This window comes from Lepidochelys kempii, chromosome 15, assembly GCF_965140265.1.
Source record: "Lepidochelys kempii isolate rLepKem1 chromosome 15, rLepKem1.hap2, whole genome shotgun sequence".
NCBI classification, from domain to species: domain Eukaryota; kingdom Metazoa; phylum Chordata; order Testudines; family Cheloniidae; genus Lepidochelys; species Lepidochelys kempii.
In genome coordinates, this window is record NC_133270.1 from 5,828,835 (window position 1) to 5,837,577 (window position 8,743).

Below are 8,743 nucleotides of genomic sequence, written 5' to 3' on the forward strand. Positions count from 1 at the left end.
GGGCCCAAAGCTGATCCCACAAATGCAGAAGGGGGGGGTCCTGCCTTCCCTGCTGCAGGCCAGGGGTCTAAGGCGTGCCTGTGAAGACATAGAGGTATCTGCCTCTTACAGTTCCCTCCTCCCCCGGTCAGTCCGCTAACTGAAGTGCTGCCAAGCAGGGTATGAAACAAAGTAATGTGGAAATGGTTTCCTGGCTCATAAAGCTTCCCCTTCAGGAGAGGGAGGAGTCCTAAAACAGCTTTCTTTCATTAGAAGACCAGGAATGTGCCCAGCTGCCTTTGGCACTGCACAAGGGAAAGGAGAAAGCAGCCCTTAGTTCTCATTCTTGATTCTCCTGCTGCAGGATTTGAGTAGTGCCCCTGCCTGAAAGGTGTTCAGGGGATTAGCGCTGCTGCAGCCCCTAGGAGTGCTACCCTCCTTCGTTCCCCTCTGGGTTCCTAGAGGCTGTATGGGTGGTGGCCACCCTAGACGGTGGGAGGCTGTGCCTCCCTAAACAGCCAGGCGTGGCTCTGAGCATGCTCTTCCCCCAGACCCCTTCCTGCTCTGCTGCTTGTCCTGTGCGGTGGCCCCAGCTCAGGCTGGGGCCATGCCTCCCAGGGCTGTGGCGGCTGCAGCCGCACTGCCCACCCTCCTGGGGCTGTGGGTACTAACCTGGGGCAGGGGCCTGCCTCCACAGTGGGGGACTATGGGCTCTGATGTGGAAGGGGTGGGGCTGGGAGCTAGCCTCCCCCCAGCCCATGGTTCTTGCGCTGCCCATGACAGACTCCTTGCTGCTAATGCAGCTCCTGCTCCTCCTCCCCTCAGCACACAAGTCTTCAAGCAAAGTCCTTGGGAGAGGGCTTACTCCCCCTGTTGCTCACACGAAAACCACCACACGCTGAAGATAAGGGCCCTACTTACATCATTACCATTGTGTTCACCACTGTCACGACCTCACCCACAAATTGCTGTCTAGTGTGGCTGACTCAGGATGTTAACAGTATTGTAGCCATGTCAGTCCCAGGGCATTGGGGGTGGAGTGGGGTTAATACCTTTCATTGGACCAACTTCTGTTAATGAGAGGCACAAGAGTGAAAGCTTGTGTCTAGGGGTGTTAGTGAGAGTCTCATGGTCTGTGATGAATTCAGTGAAACACCAGCTCCTGGAATCATATGAATATGGGAGAATCTCAGCTGACCTTTAAAACAAGGGTCAGTTTCTAGCCCTCCTCCATGGGGAGAAAAGCTGGAATGTGGCTCCTAGAGGCTGGGATGGAAACACCAGAAGGTCAACGTATAGAACCTGACATTTTTAAAGTCGCAGGATTTTGAAGGGCCTGATTTGTGATTCATGATTGGAAGCCTTAGGGTTCACAATAGAGTATCAGCAAGTGTTGCACAAAGTTCCTGCTGGAGTAGAGAGGGGCAAATAAAAATTTGGTGAAAAGTAAATGTGCTCCAAAAAGTTCATGGGGAGGAGCACTGCACCTACTCACTAATCAGGGTCAAATTCAGCCAGTAGTTTCACCTGGAATGTGTTTGGAAAAGTCACGGTTGGGTTTGGTTGGACATTTTTTTAAATGACCAGTTTTGACATTCAATTGTGAATTGACATTTTCCGAACAATGTTTTGCCATGACATTTTTGAAATGAAATGTCGATTTAAATCTGTGTTTTGTTTAAAAGTGTTGATTTGACTCCCCGGTCAGTGTTTCATGTGACCTGAAACTGGGTTTTTTTAGGTTTTCGTTTTGGGGTGGAAAAACTGAAGCAATGGGGTTTTTTTTGTTTTGGCCACCTAACTGAACCATCAACTATTGCCCTGCTCTGTCCGTGAGTGTATTCCCTGTAAACCCAGCCCCTGGGCATGTGCTTCCTAATTTACCAGGGGGCTCAGCCAGAACTCAAACACTTCCAGATGTAGCCCTCCCCCTAATCCACAGCCAGCCACAAACATCCTAAACTGCTCCACCCTGAGCACTTCTCCGGCCCCTCCCTCACTAACCCCACAAACTGCTGACACCCCTCCCCCCCAAATCCTTCCCCTAATCCACTGCCCCTGGGGTCTTCACCGCAATTTCCTCCTGAACTCTCTGCCCCTCCACTCAAGTGCTCCCCCTTCTTCTTGGAGTAGCGACCCCATGGGTGCTGCACTTCAGGTGTGCATCTGCATGTGCCCCTCAAGCCCTTATCGGAGAGTTCTAGCTACTGGTGCCCATTCAGCCCACACGTGCCCCCTAAGCCTCTTTGTGGCAGACATAGAGGCTATATACAGGTGCATAGGCAAACCGCCCTCAGTTTCTTCCCTACCACCTCAGCCCAGGACAGAACCCTGGTGTGTCCGCCTAGAGTGCTCAGCCTTCTCTGTTTGCTGTGGCCGTTAGTTTAGAGTGGTTGCTAGTTGGAGGTAAGAGGACTGTTCTTTCCCTTGGGACCCTTGTCTTCTGGAGGACTCTTCCTCTGGTACCGGTGGGCCCATAAAGGCCTGGGGCTCCAAGGAGAGGCAGCACAGCTGATATTGCTCCTGTGCCCTCCACCACTAAGGAGGGTAAGCACAAGGTACCACTGAGCTCGGTCCCATCAGCACTGAAGCGTCCTGCTCAGCCATGGGTGCTGTGACACACCAGTCATAGTTACCAATGCAAGCTCAGCTGGGGGTGCCTGGACCCTCTGTACCAAGCAAGCATTGGTGTTTGACACTCACAAAGCCTGTAGTATGCTCATTACTGGCACTGGCAGCTCCAGCCACAGCAGCCTCAGGTATGGTGTCAGTACCAGGGTCCTGTCCAGTACCACAGAAGTTCTGATACTCGAGGGATTGCTCAGTGTTGGATGAACCAGAGTCCCTGTTGTTGTCAGGTACTGAGCATCTCGTGGTACCAAGATCTCGGTCTCTGAGTGGCTGCTCCCTGGCAAAGGTTTCTCCTCTGTCCTCAGTGGCTGCTCCCCCATGGGAAGATTTTGAGGAAAAAGAAGAGGATTCTGTTTGAGGTTCTCCTACCTAGCCCTGTAGGAACCTGCCCTTGCACAGTGAGGACTCTGTGGCTCATCAAGCATGGTGGAATCAGCCCTGTATGCAACTTCTGCTCCCTTATAGACCCCCACAATGACCATATTGGGACCCGTGGGCTGCTTATCTGCAACAATCCAGTAAACTACTGGTACTGTCCTTTAGGGAGACCGGGGTTCCACATCCTCCCTCTACCCTTCCAAGGCAGGAGATGTTGGAGGGCAGATGAGGAAGTCACCCCTGAAACTCCCATTTTGTTGTTGCCGCTGGATGAGGCACTCAAGCTTCCCCCTCTTTCCATCGATGAAAATTTCAGGTCCTCATTAGAAGGGTAGCGAGTGCCCTACAGATCCCTCTGGAGGATGTCAAAGACTAGCAGCACAGGCTGCTTGATATTTTGCACTTAGCAACACCCTCCAGAGTGGCACTACCTGTCAATGAGGCTCTCCTGGATCCAGCTCAGACAGCATGACAGAGGCCATGCCACCAACATGCAAAAGGGCAACAAGTAGTAGTATGTGCCCTTAAGGACTCAGACTTTGTTTTCCCATCAGCAACCTAACTGCCACATGATGGATGCTGTGAATGAGCAGGATAGGCAGTATTTTTCAAGGGCTACCCTGTGACAAGGATCAGACTTTCATGCAAAGAGATCCAGTCTTTCCTTACTCGTCCCCAATATTGAAGGTAATATTGAGGTGGCCATGGCCAAAAAAACTTAACTAATTACAAGAAGTTTACAGCCTTTATTAAACATCTGCCATGTGACTGTAGGGAACCATTCCAGTCTATTGTTGCAGCGGGTCAACTGTTGACCAGACCAGCTCTCCAAGCATCCTTAGCTGTTGTGGATACGGCTGCCAGATCTATCTCCACGGTGATAGTTATGCACAGGGAGTCATGACTCCAACTTTCAGGATTTCCAATAGAAGTTCAAAACACAATAGGTGACCTCCCCTTTGATGGACATAAACTCTTCTCAGAGACCACAAATGGCTCCTTGCTCACGCTTAAGGACACCAGGGCTACCCTACATTAGTTGAGTGTTTATAGGCCTACAAGCAAGAACCATTTCAGTAGGTTCCAGACTGCCCAAAAATCATGCCCTGCTCAGTTCTCAAGGCACCAAAGACCCAGGGAACTCCACAGAAACAGACAGATTTCAGAGGAAGAGGGCCACCCTCTGCAACCACCAAGGTGTCATCTAAACAGCAGCTTTGGTGGGTTGAATGAAGGTTCAACTCCTTCCATTCCTCTGATTTTACAGTTACACCCTCACTCCCTTTGGGGACCATGTTGTCCATTTTCACCAGGCCTGGGAGCGGATCACCATAGACCAATGATGGTCATAACATCAGGCAACACCACCCAGTTTTTGCCACTCCCTTTCACACCCATTCCCTGTCCCTCTTCAGGGACCCTCTCATGGTCTTCTACTAAGGCAAGAGGTGGACTCTCTCCAGCTAGGAGCAATAGAGCCAGTCCCTTCCCCTCACAGGGGTAGCGGGGGGGGGGGGGGTCTATTCATAATATTTCCTAGTACTGAAAAAGGACAGAGATTGGAGGCTACTCTTAGATCTAAGACAGTTGGACAAATTTGTGAAGCCTGAAAAGACCAGGATGGTGACTCTTAACAATCATAATTCCTGCTCTAGAGGAAGGGGATTGGTTTTCATCCCTTTACCTACAAGAAACCTCTTTCCATATAGCCAAACATCCATCACATAGGAAATATTCACTGTAGGCAAAGATCATTTCCAATAACAAGTGCTTTTCTGTTGGTCTGTTTTCAGTGTTCTTGAAGGTTCTAGCAGTTGTGGTGGCTTACTTGTACCTCAGTGACTGGCTTCTCAAAGGCTGCTCTTTCCAGGCGGTGTTGTCATCCAGTCAGAAGGCTCTGTTCTAGGAGTTGGGCCTACAGCTGTCTGTAAAGAAACCAACATTAGTACCAGTGCAAGGAATACCATTTATAGGGGCATACATGGACTCCGGGACAGCCGGTGTGTACTTCCTTTCAAACAGATTTGTGACTGTCGGGACTGCTAGGGGTGATTCAGGGAAGCCCTCAGACATCACTAAGGAGCTGTCTTCAACTCCTTGGCAATATGGTAGCATGTACCTTTGGGACCAATCGTGCAAGGTTACACTTCCACTGCTTCCAATGTTGGTTGAGAACTGCCTGTTCTCTGACTAGGGACACCTTGGACAGGCAGGTCATGGTCCCCTTGCATGTGAAGAGCTTCCTGAACTGGTGGAAGGAGCAACACCATGTCTGGCCTGTGTTGTTCATAGATTTTAAGACCATCAGGGATCTTTGTCATCATCTAGTCTGACCTCCTTCCTCATACAGGCCAGAGTCCTGACCCACAATAATTCCTGGAGCAGATCTTTTCAAAAAACATCCAATCTTGATTTTTTAAATTGCCAGTGATGGGGAATCCACTATGACTCTTGGTAAACTGTGTTCCAATAGTTAATTACACTCAACCCTTAACAATTCACACCTCATTTCCTGCCTGAATTTGTCTACCTTCAACTTCCAGCCATCGGTTCATATTATATCTTCTGATAGATTGAAGAGCCCATTATTAAATATTTGTTCTCTATAAGTAGGTACTTCTAGATTGTAATCAAGTCTCCCCTTATAGAATCGTAGAAAGGTAGTTTTATAAACATACTCTTCACTCCCTTATCCAAATCATTAATGAAAATAGTGAATAGTACCGGATCCAGGACTGACCCTGGTAGGACCCCACTAGATACGCCCTCCCAGTTTGACAATGAACCATTGGTAGAACCAGGTTCTCAGACTCGCTGCCATGGGGCTTCTTTGTGGGGTAGACACTCTTTATACTACTACTCACATGCAGCTCAGAACACAGAAAAACACAACAGCTCCACCTAGGACAGGGAGTCACCTTTATTAACCCTTGAGTGGAAACAAACCACTTCGACCCACATTCCTCCCCTGAGTGACTGACGTTTGGGTTTGCAGAAGAAAACAAAGACCAATCCACTGTTTAAACCCTGGATCACTCAGTAAACTGGGCACAAACAAATGTGGTTTAATGCAGCCAAATGCAAAGTCATACATCTAGGAACCAAGAATCTAGGTCACTCTGACAAGATCCACAGCTGTCTCCTGGAAAGCAGGGACCTTGAGAAGGACTTAAACGTTCTGGTGGAAACCAACTAAACATGCCCTCAGTGCACTGCAGCGTACAGGAGGCCTACTGTGACCCTCGGAGGTTAAGCAGAGGAACATCAAGCAGGAGTCAGGAGGTGAGTTACTTCTGTGTATGGCATGAGTGTATATGGCATGTGTTAGGATAATACATCCAGGTCTGATGTCCATATTTCAAAAAAGGAGGTTGAAAAATTGGAAAGTGTTCAGATAAGAGCCACACGAATGACTTGAAGTCTTGAAAACCTACCTTCCCCTGGGAAACTAAACCTCAAACTATTTTAGTTTATTCAAGAGAAGGTTGAGATATGACTTGATCACGGGCTGTAAGCACCTATGTGGGGAGAAGATCTCTGATAGCAGAGATATTTAAGTTAGCAAACCAAGGCAGGCCAAGGTTCAAGGCCTGGAATTTAAAGACAGAACATTCAAACTGGAAATAGGTAGATGTGGAAGGATTTGAGGTTGGTAAATGTCAATTTCACTGTACACACACAAATGGATGAAAAAATATTTCCATCAATAATAAGAATTTACAGATAGGCAAAGTGTCGGGGGGGGGGGGGGGGGGTAATGCTGCTTGAGAACTCATCAGAGTCAAAACCCAGTAATCTAGACTTCTGAATCTGGCTTGTTGCAAATGGGCTAGTGAATGAATATTGAAAACAGTTATGATTTGACTTAAGGGTATTTACTTTGCATACTTTGACATGATGTTGACAATTGGTGTTTCAATGGTTTATAAAGCTTTACTTTTTTGAAATTCAAAAGGGCTTCTGTCATGAAACAATTGTCTGACCTCTCCAATAATTCCCCACAACTGTGAAAAATTAAATTGGTCATAAAAATGCTTAAAAATAAATATCAACATTGTCCAATGACATGTTTAAACAATCAAATTCTGACAAGCCTAGAACTAAGTCACAAACTTTTAACTGAGAATAATTAGCCATTGGAGAAACTTACCAAGTGATGTAGTGGATTCTTCATCACATGAAGTCTTTTTACATCAAGACTGGCTGTCTCTTTCTAAAGGATACTCTGTATCACAACCACCGGTCATTAGACTTGATAGTGTTAATTAATCCTCTGTTAATTCCATGTAAACATTGTTAAAAGCACATTAAGGCTGCACAATGAAGTGCTGAAGAGGCAGGAAATGTCAGTTATGTCCATGCAGCCTTAGTTCCGCCCTCTGTTGTGTATGCATTGTGATCTAGTCCTTAACCCTATGATCACGTACGTTGCTTCTGCAGAACCCCGGCCTGCTCAGTGCACAGGATGGACTGGAAACTGAGTGGATGAGGCAGCTGAGCTAGGTTTATTTTTATCCTCAGGCAGGAGCCCTGCCTTGAGCACTGCCCCTCCGGTGTGCTGAGTGATGTATCCCTGGGCAAGGCGGAGCTTGTCCAATATAGTAAATTCTAGAAGTGCAGGCAAAAGGCCTCTTGTTCCTTTGTGACATGGAACAAGGCTAAGTCAAGGATCCCTTATTTTCTGTCCACATTGGCATAGCCCTGCACGCATGGCACTGCAGGCATATTCCAGAATACATTCCTCTAGGGCACCAGTGCTCCTGCCTTAAAGCAAAGACTGGAATATTGTCCGTAATAAATATAACATGGCATGTAGGAAATACAGCACTGTCCCTTGGAGGAGCCCAAGAACTGCCAGAGACCCATGGTCCATCTTGCCCAGTGCCTGTTCCAAAAGTGGCCGGAGCCAGCTGCTTCAGAGAAAGAGGCAAGAACCCTGCAGTGGATAATGGTGGACTAACTTGCCCCACGGAAGTTTCTCACTGTACCCATTGGTGACACTCTCAGGGGTACTCAGGGTTGCGAGGCCCCTGCCCTTCATGCGAGGACGTCTTGTCTAGTCCTGCTGTGGATCAGCTCCCTAAAACCACCAGCCTCTGGTAGCACAAGAACTGCCTCCTAGGCCTCGCTCTCTCTGTACAGCGAGTGCTAGAAATGCCCCGAGGCCTCCAAATGTTCCCTGTAGTATCCAGCCCCTGCTCCCCTGAACACGGAGTTACCAGGACTGCTGTTGCCAACACACCAGCTTCTTAGCTAGGCCTCAGAACCCAGCTCTGTGTAACACACAGGAAATAGAGCCAGCAAGAGTGAAAACAAGAATATTAGCAAAGAATGGTCTACAGCTAGTGAGTCAGAACACTGGAAACAAATGGCTACATATAAAACACAATCAATAACATGCTTTCTGGAGCCTAAACATAACTACCAGGTTTGACCTCCTGTCTAAAGAAGCTTTTCTCACCCAAAGTTATCTCCAGTGGTTTCAGCCAGGCCTGGCTAACAGCCCTCTTTCATGAGGGCACTTGCTGTCCACTTACCTCCTAGGTGAAGGATGCCAGGGTGTGAGGTTCTGCAGAGTGCAGAATGGCCAGTGCCTCCAAGCCGTTACCCAGCAGCGTTAGCACATAGACCCGATGACACAGACCCTATGGACGTACCTACCACAGAAAGTACCACCCCAGATGGCCAAACTGACAACTTCTCTCATGGCCCCTTATTGGTCCAGGCTCCCTATTTAAGCCCAAGAGGGGTTCCC